The 14,809-nt window shown below is 42.2% G+C and overlaps 1 protein-coding gene across 2 annotated transcripts in view; it reads right to left on the reverse strand.

Moving 5' to 3' along the window:
- Window positions 1–13,827, reverse strand: part of SYTL5 (synaptotagmin like 5) — a 273,738-nt gene extending 259,911 nt beyond the window's left edge. For both annotated transcript variants that reach the window (XM_070502422.1, XM_044763566.2), the window contains exon 1: window positions 13,585–13,827. The gene's annotated coding sequence lies outside the window, so the exon portion shown is untranslated. The remainder of the gene's footprint in view (window positions 1–13,584) is intronic.
- Between the last annotated feature and the right edge of the window lie 982 nt (window positions 13,828–14,809).

Raw genomic sequence — 14,809 nt, forward strand, 5'->3', positions numbered from 1 at the left:
GCTCTTCAGAAGCATATATATATATATATATTCCAATGGGTTTGCTCCTACTTTTACTGGTAACCAGTCAAGAATTCAGATATTGGCTATACAGCTGAATACTTATTTTCGCCCCCCCTTAAAATACTGCAATCTTTTGCAGTGTTTGTAGTGTTAGCAACAGCATGATTTTGCCTATTAAATTCAAATACAAAAAGGTCACCAAAAAGTTTCAGCAAATATTTAGTTGGAACAAGGTCTTCAGAGGGGAGAAAAAAAAAAAAAAAAAGAGACAATAAATGTTTCGTGTGGCCAATCTCACAACTGGCACTTTCCAAATAAATACACCTACATCCAAAGCCTTTTCATTTAGTGGAAACGTCTTCTATCAATCAGTTAATGCCACGTGACCCAGACCAGACACTTCAGAGCGCCATTCTAGCTTGTGGTGGGAGTAGAGTTGGAAGGCAAGAGTGAGCTTAAAATCTATCAGCCCAATACTGTCACCCTTTAGGTATTTAGGATACTTCGGTCAAAGGAATTGGTATGTGAGTATAGGGGATGCACAGTCATGTATTTCTTCCTTTACATCTTCCCTGCATGAGAGCATGAATATGCTTTTCTCTATGCCATTGCTTGCGGCTTTTCACTCATTACAGAGAAAGTGAAACGAGGGCAAACTCCTTGTATACAGCGTCCAATGTAATTAAAATAGTTTTGTTTCACCTGCAATTATTCGAATGCTACTCACTCTGCCAGATGCCAGGGAGAAAAAGGCAGGAAGTACCTTCAGTCAACAATATTAGAACCAAACTGCTTTCCTGGAGCTAAGACTGCCATAGCAAGCCTGGTGTAGAGCAATTAAAGGGTCCAGGACTCCTCCCCTTGGGATTTCAAGTCCTGGGAGTGTCAACACCTTGACTGTCCCTATGCAGAGATGGTAGACAACAGGGGATCCGGAAGTTGAGTTCTTTTCTCTATGCCTCTGTGGCAGATACTAGAGAGTGACTCATTCACCCTTATCCAAACCCCTTCTAGCAGATCTTCTTGTACTGCAAAGGCTGGAAAGCTGAAAAACATTTTCCAGACTCCCTCACAGCTAAAGTTCCAGGTATGATTTAGAGTCTACCAGTCAGATGCATCCACAGGAAGACTGGAATGAGGAAGTAAATTTCGTGAGGGATATTGGTGATTCTTGCAAGCAATGGGTTGGAGGCATTTGGTTCCTCTGGAGAAACTGGTGAAGGTTGTATTCTCTAGCATCACAGGTGCTGAATATTACGAGGAAGCAGGAGCAAAATTTCTACTAGAAATGTCCTGTGGTGTAGTTGGCAGTTCTCCTGGCTACGTACCATCCAAACCAGGATCTCTGGCCCTCCCAGGGATTCTGTCAACTACCTGTATCAGTTATTCATTGCCACAATAACAGTGCATAACAATTCGAAAATTTCAGTGACATACAGAAATAAGCATCTATTTAGTTCATGAATCTGCAGGGTTCAGATGGGCTGGTCTGGGCTTGCTCATGTATCTGTGGTCAGCTGCAATTCAGCCTGCCCACATGTCTGGGTGCCAATTGGCTGTGAGCCAATCTAGGATAGCTTCAACTGGGACAACTGGAATGACTTGGCTCTGCATCACATCTTTCATCCTCCAGCAGGCTAGCCTTGGCACGTTCCCTTGCAGATGACAGAGGAGCAAGAACAAAAGTATAAATGTGTAAATGCTTTTTAAGCCTCTACATGCATATCTGCTAACATTTCATTGGTCAAAGCAAGTCACATGGTCAACCTAAGAATCAAGGGACAAAGAAATATTCTCCTTTAGAGATAAAAACTACAAAGTCATACGTCCAAAAGGCATGAGTAGAGGTGGGGAGAATTGGGGCCAGAAACACCATAACACCTAACGCCCTCAAATAAACACTTCTGTTTAAACTATAAGCAGACAGAGGGGATCTGGGTGTTTTCAACTAAGCAACTTGACTGATACAACCACACTGCTTGATAATCAGGGGTTAAAATGCACAGATGTAGCAAAACTCCACCAGAAAAAAACCTGGAGAGATGAATTGTTTTCCAAGAAAATACAGGGATCGAGTTAAGAATTCTATGATTACCTTAATCATCTTTGGTCTGCTCCTGCCCTCTCCTTTTTTCACCTTTCATTACCCTTTCCTGATTCTTTCCCTTAGAGTCTAAAGAAGCAGAATTATAGATATATGCTAATATATGCATTGAAAATTTCTGGAAAAATATCAGTAATGGTTAACAGCAGATGCCTCTGAAGAGGGATACAGGGGTATGGGGTGGAAAGTAGTCCTAATTTTCACTGTGTGCTCTTTTACGGTTTGAATTTTTTTACCATGTTACTGAATTATTCTTTTAGTTAGAAACTAAACCAAAAATTTGACCAAAAATGGAAAGAGAAAGTGAAACAAAATCCATGTGTCACTATTGGTTTTACTCTTTTCTGTGTTTAGAAACTATAGAGCTAGCCATAGTTAGTCACAGAAACTCATGCCACTGGCCATAAATAAGATTGGAATTATTTGATTAAAAGCTCATTACCATGAGTCCATATTGATATACAGAAACTATTAAATAAATAAGTAAATGGGGGATAAGAGAGAAATCTCCAGGGCAGAAGAATTCCAAATAATTTATGTAGATACTCTATCCTCAAGGAGATGGAGAACTATTCCCCACTCCTTAAGTGTGGGCTGCGCATAGTGACTTCCTTCCAAAGAGGACAGTATGGAAAGGGGGAAAAGAGTATCTTCACAATGGAGAAATCTGACAAACACCATTTTAGCCCAGTGATCAAGGTCAACATCAACAGTGATAAGTCACGTTGACGCATATTCCCTTGATATAACGTAAGAATGGCACTTCACCTCTGTGATATTTATCCCCGTAACCATTACCTACTCTAATCATGAGAAAAACATCAGAAAAATCCCAGTTGAAAGACATTCTATAAAACACCTGACCAGTACTCCTCAAAACTGTCAAGATCGTCATAAACAAGAAGTCTGAGAAACTGTCACAGTCAAGAGGAGGCTAAGGAGACATGACGACTTAACATAATATGGAATCTTGGATGGGAATCTAGAACAGAAAAAGGACATTAGGTAAAAATTAAGGAAATCTGAACAAAGTATGGACTTTAGTTAATGATAATGTATCAATATTGGTTCATTGTAACAAACGTATCATACTGATGTAAGAGGTTAATAAGGGGGGAAATTGGGTATAGGCATATGGGAACTCTTTGTACTGTCTTTACAATTTTTCTGTAAACCAAAACTGTTCCAAAAAATAAAGCTTATTAAAAGTTCACTACTGATTCTGGAAAAATAGTTAAAATAATGAATCAATCAAGGAATCAGTCAACCAGTAGGTATTGTGGAGGATACAAATGGCACTAAGTACATAATCAGGCTCACACAAACAAATTTCAAAGTGGAGCCAGGTGTTTGTGTAGTTCAGCGAACAGACATTAAAAGGTCTACGGCGCAGTAACAAGCCCATTTGAAAGGGGCTGTGGGAGGAATAAAGAACTATCTCTGATCTGCAAAATAATTGTACAATACAAGCTTCACTATACACCTCAGCAGCCTATTAATTTTGGCGGCAGTCAGGAAAATGCTTCTTTTTCCTTATGTTTTAAGACTGGGCTATTTCCGAGAGTAAGTGTTTTTACTGGAGACTTAGGAGGGGCGCATGTGCTCTGCTCACTACAACTCACCATAGCGGAAAGGCCTTGAAGGAGAAGAGACCCAGGGAGCCAAACCCACCCTGCTTTGTTGTGTGGGAGTCACTAGAAAATTATTCGGAGGTGGACAATGCTTAATGGGGAAAAGAGAGTGAAGAAGGGAAACTGATGAATCCAAAGATCGGACCAACGCCTCTGAGAAAGAGGCAGGATTTTCTAAAGGAAGTATGCAGACTTGTCTGCAGGGCATTGAAGCTCAAGTTCCTCTCAAAGAGGTCTGTGAGGTAAGAATGGGAATTGGGATGCACTCGTGCCTCCCCCGCCTCCCACAAAGGGTTAAAGTGCTTTTCTTGTGGCCTATAGTTTAGCTCATATTGGGTATTCACTTTAAAATTATTTCCTTCAACTGTTGTAATTTCCTTTGTTTTGCTTAGAACAAGGTTCTGGATGTGGGGTCCACAGACCTCAAGGGTATATATGGATAGTATTTAGAGGGTCCGTTAACTTGAATGGGAAAAAAATTACATCCTTATGTTTACTAATCTCTAAGCGAAATTTAGTATTTCCTTCAAATATAAATGTAGGCAACAAACCACAATAGTACTAGCACCTATGACTTTGTCACCAAAGAAATCACCAATATTTTTCATGTCGCGTTACAGTTATTGCAGATATTGTGAAATATCATTCATGCTCCTTATCACTTTAAAATTTGGGTGATCATTAGACCCACCACTAGATCTTGTTGTTTAATAAATTAATAAAGAATTACATATATTACTATATCACAAATTTGGTTTTTAAAGATATCCTAATAATTGTATTTCAAAATAATTTGCTTCCTTTTGTAATCCAGTGTGTTTGATTTTATGTATTCAAACCACTATTCTGATAAGGAGGCCAAAGGCTTCATCAAAGGGTTCATGGCACAAAAATGTTTTAAAGGTGATAAACCCAGGCCTAGTGTTTAAAATCTGGTACGACCTTACAGCTTTGCGTGATAGCATTGTCAAGGAAAGAAAGGAGTAGGTTTGAAATTATAAAGAGAAATGTCATGTTAATAGCCTCTTCACTCCCTATCTTTAAACTACCTCCCAGAACACACACACACACAGAGCCTAGAAACACAGGGGATTGCAGCCCATGAGTGCTGTGCTGAGACCAGCAGAAAAATGGCAGTTAGATCACACAGAGCAGAGGGCAGAGAGGAGCCTCAGGACATATAGGAACCATGGGCAAGTGGACACAGGAGCAGAGAGGGCACGACAAACTGTTCTCTTCTAAATAAACTAGAGGACGTGACCCTTAAGACCAGTAAGGAAAACTGAATCTTGCGTCCTACCATTCTAATTGATTACAACAACTTGGGAACTCAAAGGGAAAAAATACATCACATGAGGCATTAGTTCAGAGTGAGAGCTAGAGGAGGCTGTGCTTTGTTAGTATAGCATCTTTGTTGGTGGTGGTTTCATTTTTAAAAAATATCATATAATATCTGACATATACAAAAGAATCTATATTACATTTAAATTATAAAGAATAATAAATGAGCCTTGATGAAGCAATCACCCAATTCAAGACTTAGAACGTTATTAATGTCAGTGCATCTACTGTATGTTCCTACCTTATCCCATTCCTGTCTCTCCAGCAGAAGAAAGCACTAGCCTGAATTTGGGGTTTACCTAGCTTTATAGTTTATCATGTATGTATGATTCCTTCCAAGGTATTGTTTACATTGTTTGTTTTTGAGCTTTAAAAAAATCATGCCCAACTACATGAAGTCTTTGGTGACTTAGTTTTTCATTCATTATTTTGTTTCTAATATGCATCTATGTTCTTGCATATAACAGTGGTTAATTCTATTGGGAAAATAGATAGATTTAATATTTATTCATATCAATGAACAGTTAGGTTATTTCAGTATTTTTGTATTAAGAACCACATTGCTAAGGACATTCCCAAGGAGAGTTCCTAGTTCACACGGGCAAGAATTTCTCTAGGGGGTCATACCTAGAAAACAAATTGCGGGGTCATAAGGTATGTAGATGTTCCACTTTATGAGATAGCGCCAAGTTTTCTTTTCCAAAATGATTTTACCAAACTTGCACTCCCATCAACAAGGCATATCAATTCCTATTGATCCATGTCCATACCAATACTTGATACTATCAGATTTCATAATGCACCGCCATCTTTGCACACCAAAGATAGTATACTGCTTCATCCTTATGGGCAAAAAAGTGTCAACCAGTGCCAAAGTTTTACCAATAGAGCTTAATTCAAGGTTAAACAATGTCTTAACCTGATTTCTCCCTGGAATGCAGAGCCTAGACAAGGGTTTGGAAGCAAGTAGTTTATTTTGGGAAGTGATTCCAGGGGGAATTGGGGAAAGGGAACAGGAAAAGAGAGAAAATCAGTACAAGGGTGCATTTTTGAGTTGGCCACAATTGGGGCTTAATCCTGCTTAGACCCTCTGAGAACCTCTTAGAAGCAAACAATACTAAAATGCAGTTCAGAATTATCTGGCCAAGGATGGAAGAAGGGAACATTTATTCCTGGCTCCCTTTCCCATATTACTCAAGGATTGACGCTTGAGCCTTTAACTCCCTCACATTCCATAATACACACGTGTGGGTGCCAGGGGGTTCCAACAGGCCTCTGTGTAGAAACATTAAAGAAGTCTTGGGGTAGACAGTGAAATATTCACTGTCAGGCAAAGGTAAGGTGCTATCTGGTTACACTCACGTGAAACTGAAAGGAAGTGCGTGAGGCATAAGATGTGCCCAATACACATAGCTAGTAAGTGGCAGAGATGGAACTCAACATGTATGGAACATTTATCTATTACAGGTCAAATATTAGGCACTTGGCACATAGTGTGTAAACACTGTCCACTGCCTACCCAACAGCCATCCCTACCTTTCTTGTCTGCTAAGAGAACACTAATATATTCAGGAAGCAGGCAAAGATCTCTGGAATGGAGCTGGCACAGTAGCTGCATGGTGCCAACATAGGCCCAGATTCCTTTTTCCACCTTTCTGTTCTAACAATTTCAATGCTGGCATTCCAGACTAGCAGCTGGATGAAACAGGAGGTATAAAAGGGCCCTCCTCCCGGCCAAGTCAATTCTCTCTAGGCAGGCTTCCCAGAAGTCCCGCACAATGCAACAATCATATCTCACTGGCAGAACTCAGTTATAGGATCATACCATGGTGCAAGGGATGCTGGGTAACAGACAGCTCACTGGACGCGAGTGCCACCAGGAATAAAACTGAACTCGGTCACTAAGGCAGAAGGTGAGAAAGGATGCGGGGTGGCAACTAAAAGTCTCTGCCTAAGAAGCCATTTGATTTGGGGCAAGTTTTTAATCTATACCTCAGTCATCTTATTTGTAAAATGGAAAGAAAGTACTACCTCACAGAGTTGTTCTGAGACCTAAAGGAGATCATGTAAGTAAAACTGCACAGTGCCTGGTATGCAGAAGATGATTAATAAACACCAGCCGGTCTTAATTCAGTTTGGTGAATCATCATCCTCAGACCTGGCATTGAGCAGTACGACCTCGGATAGCCGATCTTATCAATGTCTCTGCATTTATCAGATTTGAAGGTGCTGGATGCTGACTCACACCCACAACACTCATAAAGTGTTTAAAGCCAGAGTGGTGGCTTAGTAATTTACAAGGAGAAATACAACTTTCAGGCAGACCAGACAGCCTGACCAGGTTATTCTCTCCCTGAAGGCAATGAACATGTGGAATCATAAGGTTGATTGCTGAGCATGAAATCAGGAGCAACAGAATTCGTTACACAATTCAAATGTTTAATGGCATTGGGCTCTGCCAGCCTAATGTATCCATCTCCGCAACTGATCTTGTCTAATCAGGTGGGTCAGATGATCAGGCTGGAAACATGACAGGCAACCTCGTGCCCTGGACAGTGCTGGGGGCCAAACTACCAACCGCTGGCAAAATTCACTAGGAATGCGGAAAATGTGTGAAAGCCTTGAGGGTAAACTCAAAACACTTATGGCAACAGCAAATTCATTCTGAATAAAGGCCCTATACACCTGATATAACTATGGAAAAGTCACAGATAAGGGAAATACTTTAGCAAGACTCATTCTTTTTGATAACAGCCCCAGAGTAAATGGGGCAGCAAGAAACCTGCTTTTATCTTTGTTTAAAAGATTAGATTTCAAGTTAAATCCATTTTTAAGTTTAAAATGAAAATATTTTAGTTGCTTCATAAAGACATAATAGAGAACACTAATAACAATTTAAAATAACAATACTTTAAATTGAGCAAATAGAAAAAAATACATGATATATATTCATATACATAAGCATTTGTATAAAATCTCGATTGTGACTTAATGAACAAAGACAATTTTTTATCCTCTAGGCTGACCATATACCTTCTGCTGACTGTTTTTCTGTAAACAGGATACAAGAAAAAGTAGAAAAGCAACATGGTATAAAGGAAAAGGTGTTAAGCATTAGCATCAAAGTTACTTTTGAGTCTCAGCTTCACCTTTATAAGTAATGTGTTCTGAACAAGTTATTTAATGTCTCTGAACTTCCTTTTTCCCTTTGTGATAGATTGCAAAAAATAGCCCCTCATCTTCACCCCTCTCTACATCCATGCTTTTTGCCATGTAACTTTGTAGGACCCTCCCACTCTGACTCGGGGCATGACCATGTGGCTTGCTTTGGCCAACAGAATAAGGTGGAAGTTATGATACGACAGTTATGAGTCTAGGCCTCAAGAGGCCTGTGTATTTCCATTTGTTCTCTTGCACATCTGCTACTGCCTTGAGAACATGACTGGGTAACCTGTTGGAGGATGAGAAACATGTGAAAGAGCCCAGAAATACCAGTTACTCCAATCAAGATTCACCTAGATCAGCCAGTATCTGGGTAACCTCAAGACATGTGAGCAATCCCAGCCAAGATCGGCAAAGCAGACTGGCCAACCCCCAGCTGACCCTAGACACATGAACAATAAATGCTTATTGTCACATCTTACTGAAATTTTGTAGTTGGCTGTTATGCAGCATTCTTATGGCAATATACAACCGACACACACATCTGCTATATCATAGGTTTGTTATAAGGGTTAAATGAGATACTATAGGTACAGCGGCCAGCAAACTGTAGTCAACCAAAAAAAATCAGCTATTATTATTTTTGAAAGATTTCTAGTTTCTAAAATACAATCACATTCTTGAGATTATATCCAGGTCACTAGCTTAAAATTTTGGATGTTTCTAAACGATTTCATCTCACATTTACAGAGAGTCTCTTGTTTTACTCCCACAAGTGAGTAATAACATCCACAGAACATGAATTTTACTGATTTTACTCTCAAAGAGCAGGCAGACGATTTTCCCCTCTCCAATGATTTTGGAGAGGGGGATAGCGTGTTGTTTGATGTAGATCACTGTTGATCTCATGTAGATATAAAAATGTGATTAAATTAGAATTTAAAATTAATGTGTTTTGAGAAATTTGCAGTGCCCCTTGAGATTGTACAATTTCTAGAATAGTTAATCCTTCAGGAAAAATCACATATGGAAGCAAGCAACCAGTCTTGTAAAATCATCTTTGAGCTGGTATACGGGCAAGCTGCAATTTAGCTCTATGATTGGAGAAGAAACATGAATAGAAACAAATGGGCTGACGCATAGGCTCCATCTTCATTCACCTCAATCTGTATGAGAGATTAAAAGAGACCTCAACACAGCATTTTCTCCCATTTCCTCATCCTTTGTCCCATGAGCAGAAAAAGTAATTAAGCTTGGCAAAAAAAAAGCGCAACACTGCCAGTGATTAGGATAGCAAATACCACAGAAAAACTTGACATACAATATGTATGCAATGAACAAGACTCACCCAATGCTGTAACGTCTCAAAATGTCAGCGATGACATGGTTTGGTTCACAAAGCATCATCTCTAGACGAGCAGCTTTAGTATCACCAGGGAACTTGCTTGAAACGCAAATTCTTGGGTTTTACCCCAGACCTACGGGATCAGGAACTCTGAGGCTAGGACCTAGTAATCTGCTGTGAACAAGCTCTCCAGGTGATTCTAATGCCTGCTAAAGCTTCAGAACCACTGATCTGGACCAAATCATGCCACTTAAAGTACCACCTGCGGACCAGCAGCATTGGCATCACCTGGAGCTTGTTAGAACTGCAGAACCTCAGGCCCCACTCAGACTTGCTAAATTGCAACCTCAATTATAAAAAGGGCTCTAGGTGACTTGTATACGCATTGAAGTTTTGAGAAGTGCTGTACTTGCCCAGTGGTTCCTGTTAAGGGCTAAATTATGCCCCCTTCCCTCAAATTTACATGTTGAAGTCCTAACGCCCAGTTTTTCAGAATTTCACTGTATTAGGAGATAGGGCCTTTAAAGAGGTAATTAAGTTAAAATGGAGTCACTAGGGTGGGCTCTAATCCAGTATGACTGGTGTCCTTATAAGAGGAGGAAATTTGGACGAAGACACACACAAAGACCATATGAAAACACAGAAGACGGCCATGTCCAAGCCGAGGAGAAAAATCTCAGAAGAAGCCAACCTGCTGACATCTTGACCTTGGGCTTCTAGCCGCCAGAACCATAAGAAAATTAATTTGTTATTTAAGTCACCTAGTTTGTGGTACTTTGTTATGGCAGCCTGAGCAAACTAATACAGTTCCCAAACTCAGGTGCATATTGGAATCATCTGGAGAGCTTCAAAAATCCTGATACCTGGCCCTGTTCCCAGGGTTCCAATTTATGTAGTCTGGGGATCGGCCCTTTAATCTTGGTTTTTAAAAGCTCTCCAGGTGATTTTTAAAGTGCAAGAAAGTTTGAGAACTACTGATAGCCTACTTCATTCTTTTGACTGGTAAGAAATCTAAGGCATGGGGTCCTGAAAATGTTACATTTCAATCTCTTGGTACTTGCTTAGCTGATCTCTCACCATTATGTCCCCAAACCTGGTCCTTCTGTAAATATTTCAGGATTACTACCAGGAAAGAGTCAAGAACCAAAGCTGACAGCAATATATGCTCTCTTCTTTTCATGCATCAATTTAAAAATTTTTTGTGCTAGGGATCACTTTGAACATTTTTTGTAGTACATCTTCCACAGTACAGGTATAGAGAAGACCCCCCAAAGAAAATCTTTTGACCTAAATTGTCAGTACCTACTACCTCTTTTTATGTTCTTGTCCCTCCTGTTAAGTTGCCCTCCAGTTTCCTAGGATCCAAATTAAAGACCCTAGAGTTGTATAAACCAGCATTTCAGGGCACGGGTGCCAAACCACTAATTAGTTTTTTTCTTGCTAAACCCCTTCCACTTGTCCCTGTGAAGTTGTGAAGCTCCCAAATTCAATAATCTACTCACAGGACAACTATTTACTGAAGGTTTACTCTGTTCCAGAAACTAGAGGATCTGACCTATACTTAATATAACGGAAACCATATGAGCTATATTTTTTTTCCTACTTGCAGTCTCTGAAAGTTAACACTACACTACAAAAGTTAACACTACAAAAGTGACTATTTAGCACCCTTGAAATACCATGCACCTTGGCGGGGGGAGGGGCCTGTTCTGAATATGCTTCTGCTGCACTGATTAATTTTTTTCTTGGACCAATCACTAATACTGTCACTGGTTAAAACAGAAGCATTTTCACGACCGTCTAGGACACTTACCAGTTAGCTCCCCAAAGCCGTCTCCAATCCCCTGCCTCACCCAGGCCTCCTTTCCACTATAGAAGCTGAAAAGCCTGATTCTCACTTTCCCAGTCTCCCTTGCCACTAAGGATTGCCATGTGGCTGAGCTCTGGCCAATGAGATACAAAGAAGATTTTCTTGGTGAACTTTGGAGAAAGATATTTCCCCTAAGAGAAAGTTGCATGAGGGAAACTATTTTATCCCCTTCCACCCCTTGTTTTCTGCCTCTGAACATATAAGGATGTAATGTCTGGAGCTGTCAGAGCCATCCTGAAACCATGAGGGTAAAGCCTGACCCAGAACCCTGACATTGTTGAGCCACTGAACCAACTCCAGTGGTCTCCTGCTATCAGGCTTCATTATTTGTTAAAACCACATTTAATAGGCTTTTCTGTTACTTGCAGCAAAAAAGTCACAATTAATATATAGATGTTTTCCATGTATGTCAAACTCTCCTTTACTTAGAACACGGTGTGGTCTGAGGATCCACACTTTGAGAATCACAGAATTAGAAGGCTTATCTTCTAGAAGTGAAGGAAAAGGACGCCCAGGCGGTTTTCAAGGAATGGTAAACCCAATCAGGACTGCGGAATTCATTTATTCATTCATTCATTCTTTCAACAGACTCCCACTTTAGTAGGTTCCAGGGATACAAAGACATTACCCCTGCCTTCCAAGAAATTTTACTATCTTGAGTGAGACTCATGTGTAAACCAAGAGTCACAAGAAGGTAACCACTGAGATAGAGATATACAGATGAGGGGTCACGTTATCAGAGAGATGGGAATCCTAACTCAGTTTGGGGGGGGTCCCTGGAAAAAGCTTTGGAAGAGATTCATGGAAGCTGCCACTCAACTCTAAAAAGTTATCCCTGTGATCTGACTAAACATGTAAGGTTTTATTAATTTTACTTCAAGGAGGGGTTTCTTTTCTATAATCACAGACTATAAACCAAATGACAATTGAGGAAAAAGCAATTTACGATAGGCACTCAATCAACTGCTAGAAAAGCTTCCCCCACCCATCTTCCTCTCTCACAAAAAAGCAGGATAAAGACATGGTTTTGCGGGGCCGGGGGGTGGGGGGGGGTACTTTCCTCCCGTATCAGCAGGGATGTTTGTCTAGAAGAATTCTGTGCTGTGAATTAAGATCACCTGTTAACATTGCATCAACCCAAACAATATTGATAAGGCAGTCAGTCGTCAACATGAGCCACAAATGCACACATTCCAGGAGGTTCTCTCCTCTACTTTTAAAACGACAGCAATAATTAGTTCCTATTTAATAGTCACAGAAAGACTTGCTCTTAATGGTAGAGAAAGGGGGACTCACCCTCCCTACACTGATTTTTCTAAAGGTAGTTAGTGGAAGCACCCACACACATACACACTGGTAGAGAAAAGGGAAAACTAACAGGTAGCTTTGCATTGCCAAATCCTTATAGGAAACAAAATAGGTCCTCACTGATTTTCTTGCAAGGGAAATAATAGGTTTTGAAGCATCTCCAAAAATAGAGAAAATATGACCAACAGTAGTCTCTTAAAATTTTCCTGGAATACATTAAAAATAAAATATCCAATAGAGTCCTTTAATATCATGGTAGCATTCACATTAATTGTGCCTCCGGAACATTTTGACTCAGTCAATGGTGACGAGATAGAGATGCAGCAACTGCAGTTACCTTACAGCTCTGCTACGTCCTGGGCTGGGGAAGGTTGTTCCAAGATCCCAACTCAGGCTACAGTGAAACATCTGCTACCTTGCCGAGAATAAGGAAACCGCCCTGGCAAAGGATTCCAGCTCAGCTCTCTAGCTTTCTTGCAGCTCCCCCTCCTTCCCCCCACCCTCCACCACCCAAGAATCACCCAAGAAGAAAGTGGAGGAGGAAGGAAACACACAAAACAATCAAACATTCCTAGCCCCATAAACGCTGCATCCGGACGTTTGAAGGTACCCGGGAAATTGAGAATATGGCTCCAGAGTTTGGCTTGTTTGGGGTCTGAGCATGGATTTGATAGTCTCTGCTGCGTTTTAAAAATCTAACTTTCTGTCTCCAATGGAAAGAACCAAAGGGAGGAAGCAAAGGCAGACAGAGACACACACTGGGAGACCCCCCCCCCCCCGCGTCACCCAAGCAAGAGGCATCAAAAGACGAGAAACTTACCTGGCCCTCACCTAGACGGAAAGGCAGCTGGTCCAGCCTCAGGAGGGGGCCGGTATGCAGGGGTGAGTCGCCGGAGCTGGAGATGAAATGCAGACCCCGGGCAGGAGGCGAAGTCCTGCTCCTAACCCGGGGGAGCGGAGTGACTCACGCGCTTGGCGCCCGCCTCTCGCGCTGTGCGCCCCTCTCCCTCCCGCCCCCGGCAGGTACGAGGGCAGAGCGCTGGGAGGCGTCTCCAGCCGCCCCTAAGCACAGAGCTCTCTACCCGATGCCCCCAGGCGGCGGCGTCAGAGCCCACCCAGCCAGTGCCGCGCCAAGCACAGCCCGCCCCTCGAGACAACCGCTGGCCGCCGCAGGACAAGTGCCTCCGTCGTGGGTCTCCCCTCTCCTCCTCCACCCGCCACCCCCAGACCTGCTGTCCCTGGGCTGCCCATCAGGGTTCAACACACCTTCCACATGCCATCTAGACACGGCATTACCAAGGCCCTCCCCCAGGCTGTGCCAGCCGGCTCCAGGACATACAACCAGCCCTGCATAGCCCCCCGCCTCGGTCTCCCCCTTGCGGTGGCTACAAAACCCACCCAGCCCAGAGACAGGTGCAGCTGGCTCCTCAACATCCCAGGTGTATCCTTTAACGTATGTCTCCCTCTCCCAGGACCCTTACCTTGCAGGGACTCGTTGGCCCCAGGGCCGCCCATCTGAGATACTTTCTTTCCACCTGCCAGCTGGATTTGGCAATGCCCAAGCCGTCCCACAGGTGGTGTCTATGCCAGGGGTCTCCCTACTGCCCACCACAGCCAATGCACAAATTACTCCCACCTGCATGGAGTCGCCTTCCCTGCAGAGGTGGCTATGAGCCTCTCCCCTCTCAGATCCTCCAGGGTCCTGGAAGAGAACAGGGGGGATGATGGGACCCTGGAGCCAGGGGTTACCCTCCTATTCTGACCTGGGGTTGGAAGAGCAGCTGAGGCCCTACCCAAGCTTTATTGGGACAGTCGAGGCGCTGCAGAGTGCCAGGACTTATAGACGAAGTAATATTTCCAGCAGATATGGATTGGGAATTCTGCCTTGGAACGCCACATTTTTATGGTAGAGGTTATCTTGTTCTGCTGGGGCTACAGGGGTGATAAGATCATGGTCCTGCCTCCATCGTATCAAAACTGGGAGAAGGAACATGTAGAATAAGAATCCTGTTCATCTTGGCAAGAGTGAGGAATTATAGAGTTCA

Source organism: Equus asinus, chromosome X (genome assembly GCF_041296235.1).
Source record: "Equus asinus isolate D_3611 breed Donkey chromosome X, EquAss-T2T_v2, whole genome shotgun sequence".
Lineage (NCBI taxonomy): Eukaryota > Metazoa > Chordata > Mammalia > Perissodactyla > Equidae > Equus > Equus asinus.